Source organism: Mesoplodon mirus (assembly GCF_964341445.2).
Source record: "Mesoplodon mirus genome assembly, chromosome: 4".
Lineage (NCBI taxonomy): Eukaryota > Metazoa > Chordata > Mammalia > Artiodactyla > Ziphiidae > Mesoplodon > Mesoplodon mirus.
The window spans coordinates 152,860,914-152,875,148 of NC_138979.1; the positions used below are offsets into that span (position 1 = coordinate 152,860,914).

At 43.5% G+C, this 14,235-nt stretch overlaps 1 long non-coding RNA gene across 2 annotated transcripts in view; it reads left to right on the forward strand.

The window, feature by feature from the left end:
* The first annotated feature begins 335 nt into the window (after positions 1-335).
* The window catches only part of LOC309802095, a 41,906-nt gene continuing 28,006 nt past the window's right edge, over positions 336-14,235 (forward strand). For both annotated transcript variants that reach the window (XR_014293714.1, XR_014293715.1), the window contains exons 1-2: positions 336-423; positions 9,872-9,992. This is a non-coding gene — a long non-coding RNA (uncharacterized lncRNA). The remainder of the gene's footprint in view (positions 424-9,871; positions 9,993-14,235) is intronic.

A 14,235-nucleotide genomic window follows, 5' to 3' on the forward strand; every position in this document is an offset into this window, starting at 1 on the left:
AACTAGTGATTATGTGCAATAGGACGTATCTTAGCAAAGCCAGAGCAGTGATCCTACAAGGGGCAGTTTATATAAACTGTTTTTGTGATAAGAGTTCTTTAGAAACTCTTTTTCTAAAGAAAGACATAGAGCTCTTAAGCAGAAAAATGAAGCAACATTTTGACAAAGTTCCTGACTGGGCATTTAAGATTTTCTGCACAGATCCTCTGAAGGGTGCCAGACCCAAAGGCTGGACCTCGTGAGTCAGCTGCAGGGATCCCACTGTGAGTCACATCTTATAAGATCTCTAGGACCACATCCTCTTCTTGGTTCACATTTCTTCACCAGGCACGCTAGGGATGTAATAAATGCTTACTGAATATTCTTCAGGGATGATCCAGATTCAGGACATCCACATTACAGATGCTTAATCCAATGTAAAGGGTAACATTTTTCTTCTTTCTATGGAAATGACCCATTCATATTTTTGCATATTGTGAACAAAATCTGATCACTCTAAGGTTAAATGTCTTTTAGAATATATATAAAATCAGAACTCATTAAGACAATGTTTATGTGTAAGGAATGTTCATTGAATGAATGAAGGAAAATGAACATTCTGAGTTCATAGTCTATAAATATGTTAATTTACATCAGTGTTCTTTGATACTTATGGATTTCATATCCCATTAGTTAAAAAAAAATAAACAACTCTCAAAATGTATATTATTTAAAGTTATTCAAATGTACTACTGTACCAATGCTTTATGTACATGAAAATATACACAAAATTATAAACTCTTAAAAGGGTAAGATAAAAAAGAAACAAAGCTTTTAAGTACTTATTTTATTTATTATTGGTAAAAATTTCATTCTCACCAAAATATTTTACACATTATTAATATTCTTAGTGAGAACAATGCAACTGAATATGTTCTATGTTTTAAAATTTTGGTTTAGGACTTTGTGATGTAATCATTCAATGGTGTAGTTCTAAGTTTGATTTGTTTTCTTACTTGGTTTTAATTGCTGTCAGAGGATAAAAAAGCTACTTCATTGATCCAAATAGAAGGTTTGTAACATTGGCCTCTCTTACTGAATCACAGTATTCATTATTCAATCATATTCACCAAATATGTAAAGGTTTTTATGGAAATTCAGCTAATAACTTTTTGTATTCTCTGATATCAACCTCATTTTCTTACAAATGAATCAGAAGAGGCATTGGTGGAATATGGCTATGTTCTTATATTTTTATAAAATATGTTCAAAACTGACTATGTGAATGATTTTTAAATGCTAGAAAATTCAGTTTCTTAGTGTGAAAAGATGGAAGTTTTTATAGGTGGTACAATGCCATTTTCAACAACAAAATCACATAATGATGAAAACAGTGCTCTCTCCATAGCACAAGTTTCTTTTGAGGAGCGGTTACTCTCTCACTCATTGGTAAATTGACACTTTCACCCTAAGGGGCAGATTAGGTGTATGCATGTATGTGTGTATGTATGTATTTAATACCTGTTAGGTAGAATTCCGTTAATAGCTATTTTCATTGTTTGCTTATTTATTTATTTATTTATTTATTTGAAGTATAGTTGCTTTACAATGTTGTGTTAGTTTCTGGTGTACAGCAAAGTGATTCAGTTATACGTATGTACATATATTATTTTCATATTCTTTTCCATTATAGTTTATTAGAAGATACTGAATATAGTTCCCTGTGCTATAGAGTAGGACCTTGTTGTTTATTTTATATGTAGTAGTTTGTATCTGCTAACCCTAAACTCCTAATTTATCCCTCCTCACCTGCCTTTCCTCTTTGGTAACCACGATTTTGTTTCCTATGTCTGTGAGGCTGTTTCTGTCTTGTAAATAAGTTCATTTGTATAATTTTTTAGATTCCACATATAAGTGATATCATATATTTGTCTTTGTCTGACTTACTTCACTTAGTATGATATTCTCTAGGTCCGTTCATGTTGCTGCAAATGGCACTATTTTTTTATGGCTGGGTAATATTCCATTGCATATATACTACCACATCTTCTTTATCCATTCATCTGTCAATGGACATTTGGGTTGCTTCCATGTCTTGGTTATTGTAAACAGTGCTGCAATGAACATTGGGGTGCATGTACCTTTCTAAATTAGAGTTTTTTCTGGATATATACCCGGGAGTGGGACTGCTGGATCACATGGTAACTCTGTTTTTAGTTTTTTAAAGGGACCTCCATACTGTTTTCCATAGTGGCTGCACTAATTTACATTCCCACAAACAGTGTAGGAGGGTTCCCTTTTCTCCAGACCCTCTCCAACATTTATCATTTGTAGACTTTTTGATGATGGCCATTCTGACTAGTTGAGGTGATACCTCATTGCAGTTTTGATTTGCATTTCTCGAATAATTAGCGATGTTGAGTATCTTTACATGTACCTGTTGGCCATTTGTATGTATTCTTCGGAGAAATGTCCGTTGAGGTCTTCTGCCCATTTTTTGATTGGGTTGTTTGTTTTCTTGTTATTGAGTTGTATGAGTTCTTTGTATATTTTGGAAATTAAGCCCTTGTTGGTCACATCGTTTGCAAATATCTTCTCCCAGTCTGTAGGTTGCCTTTTGTCTTGTTTATGGTTTCCTTTGTTGTGCAAAAGCTTATAAGTTTGATTAGGTCCCATTTGTTTATTTTTGCTTTTATTTCTATTGCCTTGGGAGACTAACCTAAGAAAAAAATTGCTACGATTTATGTCAGAGAATGTTTTGCCTATGTTCTCTTCTAAGAGTTTTATGGTGTCATGTCTTATATTTATGTCTTTAAGCCATTTTGAGCTTAGTTTCGTGTATGGTATGAGGGAGTGTTCTAACTTCATTGATTTACATGTGGCTGTCCAATTTTCCCTAACGCTACTTGCTGAAGGGATTGTCTTTTCTCCATTGTATATTCTTTCCTCCTTTGTCAAAGATTAATTGACTCTACGTGTGTGGGTATTTGGCATTATTTAAAAGGTCAGAAATTTGCAGTTTTGCAAACGCACAGTCAGCAGCAGCACATCCTCATGTATGACAGCTCTTGAGGACTTTGCCACAAGATAACCAGCAAACCTCGCCGTGGTACAAATGATTTGCATGATCACTCCACATGTCATCACAACGTAATCTAAAGCTTTCCCTATATTGTAAATGATCCTATTTTTATAAATTAATACCACCTCTAACATTTTCTGTTTCTTTATGGTCTCACAACTCAAAGAGTGGTTCAGTGACCAGCAGCACCAGCATCGGCTGGGAGCTTTTAGAAATGAAGACTCTCGGGACAGGACAGACCTACTGAATCAGAATCTGCATTTTAACAAGACCCCAGGTGACTCTCGCGCACACTTTCAGCCTTGAGAGCACTGCCCTGTGAAATTCTGGCTTCTACTTTTTTGCTTCAGTAGCTTGTTTAGGAAAAATGAATCGAATGAATTTCACACATGGGGAAAGTCTGTGACCTGACTTCCAAATTCTTTTTTTTCCCCAATCAAACCACCTGCTCCTTTGGTGGTGGCATTCACTCAGTTTTCAAGAAGTCATTTCTGGGCTTCCCTGGTGGCGCAGTGGTTGAGAGTCCGCCTGCCGATGCAGGGGACACGGGTTCGTGCCCTGGTCCGGGAAGATCCCACATGCCGCGGAGCGGCTGGGCCCGTGAGCTATGGCTGCTGAGCCTGCGCGTCCGGAGCCTGTGCTCCACAACGGGAGAGGCCACAACAGTGAGAGGCCCGCGTACTGCAAAAAAAAAAAAAAAAAAAAAAAAAAAAAAGAAGTCATTTCTGTGGGGAATGCATTTTCTTTAGTGTCTCTTCCCCTTAGTGACTCACAAAAAAATACTGTAGTTCTCTACATAATTATTAAAAAAAGGACCTTAGTCGTACCATTAACTTAGACAACATCTGTATTTTCACCCCGAAGCATAACAGACCTCCTGATTGGTGTGATTTGTTCCATACTCATTTCTTATAACCTTCAACAATGTCTTCTACGCATCTTTTATTTGCTGATAAAGGAATCCATTTCAGTTCGCTCCATGTTCTTTTCCACGTCTGTTTCAACCATTTTTACCACAGAAGGAAGAACATAGAAAGAAGATGTGTGGTCTTTTGCTTCTTCTAAGAAACCCTTAAAGATGCTTCTTTATTGCATGTAACATTTTAAAAAGTATTGGATTGGGTATCACCTGACCTAAAATATTGATAAGGCTATTGGAGAGGTTGTATTATGTTCTGAATGCTTAACTTTTGGATATCCTACTACTCACGATGCCTTCCTACTCACATTCCGTATAACGTCAGGTAAAAAACACACCAGGGGCAAATTAATGATAGTTAATGATAGTGGATGTAAATATGTATTCTAAATAATCTTCATCATTTCCATTTTTAAAATTTGACTGGCTTTTCACCAGAAGAAATCAGGTCCCCACTTTTCACCTCGCAGTGTGACTGACTCAGAGCTCATCTTTGTGATGGGCTAATGGTCAGCTTGGCCATTTCTGCATTCTCTAAATGTGCAAATCTTTCTACTGCTATTTCTTTGCAGGAAACGTTTAAAGCCCTGTGTCTGTTTTCTGAGAATTAGTTTAGTTAAAATTAGATACTCTATTTCCTCGATGCACCTACCAGAGAATACTTCACACTACACTGAAATGAAAGAAGAGGGGGTGCCACATGTAGACCCCTGGTTTATGGAAGTGTGAGCTCCATGGGTGATAACCGTGTATGCCTCGGCCAGCTGTTCATAAAACTCACAGCAGCATGCTTCAGTCCTACTTCTGAAGCAGAGGGAGGTGTTTGTAGAATGGTTCTGACTGCAAGTAGAGAGGAGGAGGAGGACAGGTGATGATTACCTTGGGGACATTTCAAGCAGATCGCAAGCGCGCCCCCTATCGCAGACTCACTTTCCTGCTCCCTGGACACCCCCTGTCAGTGTGGCCCTGGGAAGCCAGACTTCGTCCATCCAGGCACTCCTGTCTTGCCTGTCTAGGTGTAATATGGACGTATCTCACAGCTGTCCTGCCCTCCCTTTCGCAAACATTCCTGTCTCCCCATACACACTCTGAAATTAAACTCCTTCACAGCCCAATATGCTTCTCTTATAAACAAGATTTAGAGAGAATATTTTTTCCTTCACCCAGGAGCAGATTCTACCTGCTCTGTTGATCTCGTGAAGGGCGTTTCCCTCTACCAAAGCAACAAAGCTGACTTTGCTGTCATTAAGTTTTATAAGGTGATGCTGACCCTGTCATGAAGTGTTCTCCTCCAGACTGCTTAACTCATTAACCACAGTCGAGTGTTAACCTTTCCAGACATAAATAATACAGCAGCACCTTGGCCTGAATGGAAGAGAGGAAATGGCCAGGGCTTTACTTTGTTCTTCTCCCTTGGATACTTGCAAACTTCTTTTTCTTCTTGTGTTTGACAAAATGCCAAAACCGTATTTCTCTTTATCTGTGCTGAGAAATTCTTCACCCTGCCCTGAACCCATGCCCTCTGCCATTCAACTTTGCCACATGGGTGGGGTGACTTGACACTGGGCTCAGACACGGGGCACGCTTTGGCCAGAGGAATATTAGCAGACCTGACAGATAGAGGCTGCAAAGGGGTGTGGGCATCAGAGCTTGCATCTCTGCTTTCACCAGGAGAAAGGCAAGCTGAGGCTAGCCCACAGGTCCCAGGAGGAGGCCGAGTGTCACATGGAGCAGACCCCAGTCACCTCAGTCACCACAGACTCATCCAGATAATCTGATAGCCCTGGAGTCTCAGATAGGTGAGTCCAACCAAGGTCGGGGGAGCCACTTAGCTGACCCCCAGTTGATTCCCAAAGTGGGAGCATAAACAGTGGTATATGTGCCTGGGTTTTCATGGTTGTTTGTTAACCAGCACTAGGTCCGTCCTCTCTAAGGCCTGTCCCTCCCTCTGCGCTCTGGACCCGGGCATGCCCCCTTGTCAGGGACCTCTCTAATGATCACCTCCTCTGACACCTATTTCTTGAATGTTTTCTTCCTCATTGGTTGTTTCTCATCAGCATTTGAATCCTCTCAAGTCCCTCCTATCACTGGGTTCCTAAATAATTGCATTTTGTCCTATTACTCTCTCATCCACTTATCACCTCATTTCTCCTTTCCCTTCACAGGTAGCATCTTGAAAGAGAAGGGTTATGCCTATTCCTGGTTTCCACTTTTCCACTCCCCATTTCACTCTCAACCCACTCTCCCATCACAACACTGAACTGCTCTTACCCAGGCCACCAATGACCTGCTGGTTATTGAATCTAATGTATACTTTCCCTCCTCCTCTTCACCTACATCCTTATCCACATCCTCATCCTTCTGCTCTCACAGTCCCTCTAGCACCATGCTCTCCTAGGTCTCCTACTTCACTGCTCACCCTCACGCTGCTTCTGGGCTTTTCATGCTCATTCCTTCCCTTTGACATTGGTTGGTTCCCTTGGGCTCTAGTCTAGGATATCTTCACCCTTCACCTGGGATCATTTCATCCATATCTCATTGTCTCTATTGCCAACAATAGTCTGATAACTCCCAGATTTCTAAGTCTTCCAAGCTCCTTGTACTGAGCTCCAGATACATACATCTAAGAGTCTATTGGATAGCCCATAGGCAAACATGAAATGTCTAAAATTTAACTCAGTGCTGTCCTCTCTAAACTCCCTCTTTCCCCAGTATTCACTGTCTTGGTGAATAGCACCGTCTTTCCCACCTGGTAACAAATGCCAGATTCCTCGGCACTGTCCTTAGTTTCTCTTTTTCTTCCTTCTTCCACATTCAACTCATTCTCAAGTCTGGTTAATCCTATCTTCCTAATATACCTTCAGTCTGTTTACTTGTCTCTATCCCACGTCAGCTACCTTAGTTAAGGTCACGGTTATCCTTTGACTGATTACTTTACCAGGCTCTTAACTTACCTCCTCTCCTCACCTTTCCCAGCTCTGAGCCATTTTCCATACTGCTACCAACACCATCTTTCTAAAATGGAAATTTGGTAGCATCATTCCCCTTCTTATAAACTTTTAATGGTTCCCATTGCCAGAAATCACAGAAGGCTCTTTCTGATCTGGATCCCAGCTTACCTCTCCAGCTTTACCTCTTAACATACCCTTTCTTGAACAAGTGGAAGCCATAAAGAGCTACCTGCAGTTGCTCAAAGACATCCTATTTTCTCTCTCTTTGCCGCTTTTGTTCCTCTAGCTTCCCTTGCCTAGAACAGCTTACACGCAAGCCTTGCCCTGGCAGGTGGGGTAGGAAGCAAGCCTGTGTCCCCCACGCACTGGCAGTCACCCCTGTCTCTACCACTCAGCCCGTCTCCTTGCACGCCGAGGCCTCTTTCCTAGGCTACCATCCATATGTAAGGGCCTTGTGGCAGGGATTGTGTCTTGTTCAACACGCCATCCCCAGAACCCAACACATTTGGGAACCCAGGAGATGCTCAATTAATGTTGGTTGACTGTGCAACTGAGAAAATAAACTAATATGCACATGAATCATAGACGTCTTACCTGAAAGCTTCTCCACCTTGTGGAGTGAAGACCTTTTAGTTCCTCAAAGATTTCCTCCTCTCGTCCTACCATCCACAAATGCCTTTTGTCCTTATTTTATTGTCCACTATTTTTAAAATAAATTTATTTAATTAATTTATTTATTTTTGGCTGTGTTGGGTCTTCGTTGCTGTGCACGGGCTTTCTCTAGTTGCGCACGGGCTTTCTCTAGTTGAGGTGAGTGGGGGCCATTCTTTCTTGCAGTGCGCGGGCTTCTCATTGAGGTGGCTTCTCTTGTTGCGGCGCATGGGCTCTAGCCGCGTGGACTTCAGTAGTTGTGGCTCACGGGCTCCAGAGTGCAGGCTCAGTAGTTGTGGCATGTGGGTTCAGTAGTTGTGGCTCACAGGCTCTAGAGCGCAGGCTCAGTAGTTGTGGCGCATGGGCTTAGTTGCTCCGCGGCCTGTGGGATCTTCCTGGACCAGGGCTCGAACCCATGTCCCCTGCATTGGCAGGCGGATTTTTAACCACTGCACCACCAGGGAAGCCCTATTGGCACTATCTTTAGGTCCCATAAAAATGTCTTCAATTTCTTTTACTAGCTGTCTCAGAGCAATAATCTTCTCCAGTTTCCCCTGTCTCTAATGACTGCCATATGGGGACATGATACGCTAATGCTTGCTTCAATAAGCTGGAGTTGTTAAAACAAACTGAACTTCCTGCAGCTCACCTCTCATTTTAAAGGGCCCACTAAAATTGATTCTGTGAAATAGGCTTTTAAAAAATATCTTTCTCAAGGAGAAAATATAAACCAGGGAGGGCTGTTAGTTTGGAAAACACAGGCTTATTTGGAGACCCAGTTTGTTTCACTTGACCACACAGGAGGTAATAATGCCCCTTGGCACAGAGCAGTCTAAACCTGTTTCCATCCACACTAATGGAACCAGAGTTCTCAAAGATTCTGAGAAACAATGACACCAGCTTCAGCTTTGAATGACTTGGGGAGTGACCCAGTTATGACATGTGCACAATTTGTGTGTCTGTGTGATGGCGGTGATGGTGTGTTACACAGCATTATAACACAAACGTTCTTGTTCGTTTGTGCCATGGTTCCTCCAAATTAGTAAACCAGAGTATCACAATTCTGTGTCTAAAAACTTTCCTATGACTGTATGAAATCTGTGGATTATACCAATTTATACACACACATTTTATAATATTTATCATCTAAGCCTTCTATATCTTCTATGACTGTAAACAGTAAATAGCCCCAGACTGAGCACTTTCCTGTGACAGGACTCATGTGGGGTCATGTTGTGAATTGAGGGTCCTGGAATCATCATCAGAAAAGTACTTCAAGGCTGGAACCCAGTTTCAAAATGGGGAAGAAAGGTCTGACTCTCTAACTCCTGTTTGTAGCCTACAAATGACCTTGCTTGTGTCCTTGTGAAACAGAATTTTTTCCTCCTCTCTCCTTTCACTGAGGGGGTTGCATGTAGGGGGTCATTCAGCCAGGTGGTTTCCTTGAACCCTGATCACTTGTGTCCACTGCCAGGACGAAATGTGTTCTCAGAGGCCTGAGAACATAACACAGACAAGGAAAGCAGACAGACAGGCAGAGGAACACGCAGCATGGGGAGCTGGAAGCGCAGTGGGAGCTCAGTGCAGACACAGCCCCTGGCAAGGTACTTGGAGGAGAGCTCACAGTGGTGATCTGGGGCTATAAAATGTCAATTGGTTTTTTAGGTGGTGAGATATATATATATATATATATATTTTTTATGTCAGTTCTATTTCTTTTCTTTAAACAGAGAAACTAAACTTTTGTGGTGTCCATAGGGTGATTCAAAAACTGTGGAAAATCATGTTATGCAGTAGAGAGAACTGCTGAAATGAGAAAATATGGACTATAGCAGAAGAGCAGAAATGAGACTTAGTAATGGGTCCATTCGACAGTCAGCCACAGGCTTCCAGCCGTGGGCCTAGCAAGCACATTACCTCCCCCAGTGCCCTGGGATACCCGGTCTGTTTTCCTAACCTCTGCCAGACCTTTTGGTTTTGGTCTGAAGAAGTAGAGTTCAAATGTGTGCAAAGCTCTGGATGTTTTCTCTCCAGCTATAAAAGTCCTAAGAATGCAGACAATGGCTTCCCATGGCTTTAAAAATGTAGTGGAGTCTCCAAACTCTCATGATTACACACCCCTCTCAGTTTAAAAATGTGTATATATTTATTAATACATTGTAAGCATGTGCTCATCTACTAATATAATGTGCACATGGTAAAGCATATACAAAACATGGAAGCTAAGCAATGTATGAGATAAATGTACAAGCAGAAGTTCTAACATAGTATTTTCTTCCCACACTATAGGAGATTGCCTCTCTGCCTCCTGTGTGGTGAGCGTGTGTCCCAGCCAAGAGGAAAGATCACTTCAACTACTCACACACAGGCCTACAGAGAACAGAAGGAGGATCAAGAGACGGAGAAGCTGGTAAGTTCTTCAGAGATGGGATTTATGAATACGGAGATGTGGACTTCCATTTCTGGAGATACACTGGACTAGAAATCCTGAAATCCTCTCCACTCCCAAATAAACAAACACATAGCAACAAAGTAAAAGGCTGAATAAAATGTTTCAAAAATTCAGAACCCTTAGGGCAGTGGTGAAAGACTCACAATGTAAAAATAAAGTGGCCATGGAAGATAGCAGCTGCCCTCAAGGGTTTTGACCCCCATCATCCATTCTAGTGCCTCGAGTTTCCTGGCCATATTGGGGAGGTGGAGAGTCGGAAGGGCAGGGACCCCCTACATGCTACACCCTCAGCAAAAGGATACAGGGAAAAAATTCTGCTTCACAAGGGCACAAACTTGTCTGTCTCTGCCTTGGCCCTTGGAAAAAGAAAAATCTCTCCCAAATATGTGCATCCACTGGCCTGTTCCCATGCAGGTTTGCAGCTGGAATTCACGCTATCCGTAAATACCGAAAAGTGCTGAGATTGATTAATGAGAAATTAGTTCAAAGCGGTCCAGTGTTGAAAGCACCGCTGGCAGATGGCAGAAGCAAGTACAAATGTTCTCTAGAGGAACATACGTCAACCCCAGGCTCCTAGGATTTTCATAGATAAGGGCCTGAGAACAGGAGGGTGTGGAGGAGAGAGAAGGCCAAATACAGATTTAAGAGGGGCTCCTGGGCCTCCCTGGTGGCGCAGTGGTTGAGAGTCTGCCTGCCAATGCAGGGGACATGGGTTTGTGCCCCGGTCCGGGAAGATCCCACATGCCGCGGAGCGGATAGGCCTGTGAGCCATGGCCGCTGAGCCTGCGCGTCCGGAGCCTGTGCTCTGCAACGGGAGAGGCCACAGCAGTGAGAGGCCCGCGTACCGCAAAAAAAAAAAAAAAAAAGAGGAGCTCCTGAGAGAGATAACACAGAAAATGGGATGAGGCAATATTTGAAGAATAAAGGCTGAGGATTTTCCAGATTTGGAATTGCAACAAACCCCAAGCAGGATAATAAAAAGAAATCCACATATTGACACACCGCTGTAGTGAAACTGCTTTTAAACCAAAGGCAAAGAACAGCTATTAAAAACAGCCAGAGAGGAAACTCAGATCATAGGAACAACAGCTGATGGACATTTTAGCCCCTCAGTAGCAACAACAGGAGCCAGAAAGGGGAGGGATGCTAGCTCCAAAAGGCTGAGAATCGAGAACAGTCCACCCTGTGAAAACATCTTTTGAGAATACAGGAAAAGAAAAAACACCTTCAGACAAATATCAGGAGAGATCACCACCAACAGAACCTTCTTAAAGAATCTTCTCTTGTCTCTGAGAGATCCCTCCTCATTCTCAGAGAACAGTTCTACGTTACAACACTGGTCCTGAGAAGCATCAGGAGTGATTTCTACAGAAGATGGTCTCCTCCCCTCACCCAACCCCTCTCCTGCTGGTTCCCATGTGCTCAGAGCTACCTGGACCGGTTGGGTGCATTTCTTCTCTCCCTTCTCTTCTCACATTGTTGAACTCACACTGGGAGCTTCTGACAAGTTGTTCTTTGCCTTTCCCGAATGGGCTCTCTGCACCAGATGTTAGAAATTAGGTTTTGCCCAGACATCAGCAAATCTCAGATCCGAGGCACTGCCTGAGCTCCCAACAAGGCAAGGGCAGAAAATCCTGCTCAGCTGACACAAGAAAGACTAATGACCTTTGTTTTCCAACCAGCCCGATATTCATCCCCATTCACAGTAGTTAAATTTACTCATCACCATTTGGTATTTGGGCGACCCTAATAGCACTGACAGGTAAAGAGAAAGGGAAGCAGTAGGGGAAACGCTAGGAGGTGTAATGGAAACGGAGTGCTAATATCTCTGCCCATCAAAGCCCCGTTCACTGTGGCTCTGAGTGCAGCTCATGAAGCAGAGCTGCCAGCTGGAAAGGAGCAGGCAGAACACGTGCCAGGGCGGGCTTGTGCTCGTCCTCGAGGCCGTGAGCACAGATGCCACTCCCTGCCCTCCTCACGGCCCAGCTGCCTGGGCAGCCCATGGACCAGCCGTGCCAGTGGGTTAAGTGCCTCATGAAGCCAGAACTCTGGCTGGTCCTCGGCACATCCCCCCCGAGAGGAGTGGTGGTGCTGAAGGGACCTCACTCCTGGATGGAATCCCTCGGGCTGTGCAGAGAGGACTGGCTTTTCTCAGGGGCTTTGACCATCCATGAAGGCAACGCTGACCTCAGGAGATGGAACAAGGGTGCTGACGGAGGCTCATGCAGAAGCCAATAAGGCAAGCAAACCTGAAGCATCTGAGTGATTTTATGATTTCCCCATAATACCACCATTCCATTGTCCTACGCAGAGAATAGAAGCTCAGGCGTGATGCCCAGCTCATTTTATTCTTAGAACTAACTTGGTGAGGCAGAGATTATCAGCATCCTTACTTTATAAATGGAGGATGCTGAGGGGAGAAGTCAAGGGACCAAGGCCCTGTGGCTGGTAAGCTCAGGGCTCTAGTCCTTTGTATGCAAAGTCAGAGCTTTATCCGACAAAGATGGTGCTCCTAGCCTGAGATGCTATGCCAGTGCATATACAGTAGCATTAGTCAGTGTTACCTGAGCTCTTCCTGTGGTCTAGGAACAGCTCTAAGGGTTTACATGTGTTAACCCATCTAATCCTCACAGTTGCCCCAGGGAGTAGGTACTATTTTTATTCCTATTCTACAAAATTAGAACACTATAGGCCCAGAGAGGTTTTTTTCTTGCCCAAGGTCATAGGGCTGGTAGAGTCGCTGGGATCAAACCCTCCAGAGCCTTTGTTCCTAATCCCCTTTATACAGACCATATTTTTTCACTCCCTCTTCCTTTCTCCTCCATCCCTCTGCTCTCTCTTTCCTTCTGTCTCTAAATAAGGGCCCAGTAAGTCCTGAAATGATAAATCAATACAAAGAAAACGTTAATGGCTTTTCCTTTAATACCTACTGCTGTTTCTTCATCTAGAAGGGGTCTTTGGCTGGTTTTTCTGAGGAGGGAAGGATCAGCATTAAGCCTTCTGCATCTTGAAGCCAACAGCACGAGGCATTGCAGGCTGGCCGGGACTTAACCCAGGGCTTGGCAGTGTCAGCCAGGGACGGAACTAATGAACCACAGCTCCATCTCTGTGACCCAACCCAGGGCACAGTGTCCTGGGCTGGCATCCACAAATATGCCCAGGTGCAGAGCCCCTGCTGTCTTCTCTGCAGCCTGAACCAGGTTATGTTCTGGAAAGGCTAGCAGAGCAGGCCTGCCCTTGCTCTCCTCACCACACCTCCCCAGAAAGCAGGTGTGCAAGTTGGCCAGCAGAAGAGGTGACTGCCCTGCAGCTGTCACACATGAGGTGTATTAAACTGCAGAGCACCAGAGCTTTGCTTGTGACTGGTCGGTCCCCAGCAGCCTGCCTTTGTCATCCGTGTCACTGTGTCGCTGCCACAGCTTTATTAGAATGCAGTGACACCTTGTAATTGCTCCTTTGTGGAGGCCCATTGACTGGACCATATGTCTTAGGAGTCTCTGTCAGTAGATCTATTGTATATTAATTACCTCTGCTTTGGATTCTGCAAACACTGCCAGGCCAGTCATGGGTAGAAAAGGTATCTTCTGTGACAAAGATACAGAGGAAGGGACAGGTCCAGGCTTGTGGGCCTTAAAGTTTATACAATTATGAGGGCCCTCTTCAAGAAAAAGAACACAACATTATGAATATGAAATGTCTAGGCCCTCATGGGGGACCCATGTGTGTTGGAAGGTGGGTACTGATGATTAAATTTTATTAGTTTCATGGTAAGAGTATATCTTATAGCAGGTGACTGACAGATGTATGGAAGCAAGGGTTGCCTTTTGAGTAGTCTTCTGCCATGGCTTGTTCGGGGGCCTATTCATGGAAATTGGTCTTCCTCTTTACCACTCAGCAGAGGAGAAGAATGTCAGAGAAAGAAGGAGAGGCAACTCTCAATTCCACTTCACTAAAGAGAAAACTCAAGTCATCCATAGATTTTTCCAGCCAACAGGGCACAAGGCACACGTGCAGAGAGAGTGAAGAAAACAGAAATGTCCTGAGAGTGACACATAGGATCTTGCTCCTAAAACTCATCAAGAAAGGAATCAACACTATTTTGGAGACGGCAGTGGGAGGGCTAAAGTAATGAACTAAAATACCTTTCACTCACCCCACTAACCAGTCTCACTGCTGTCAATAGGTAGGGTCATTCCTATGT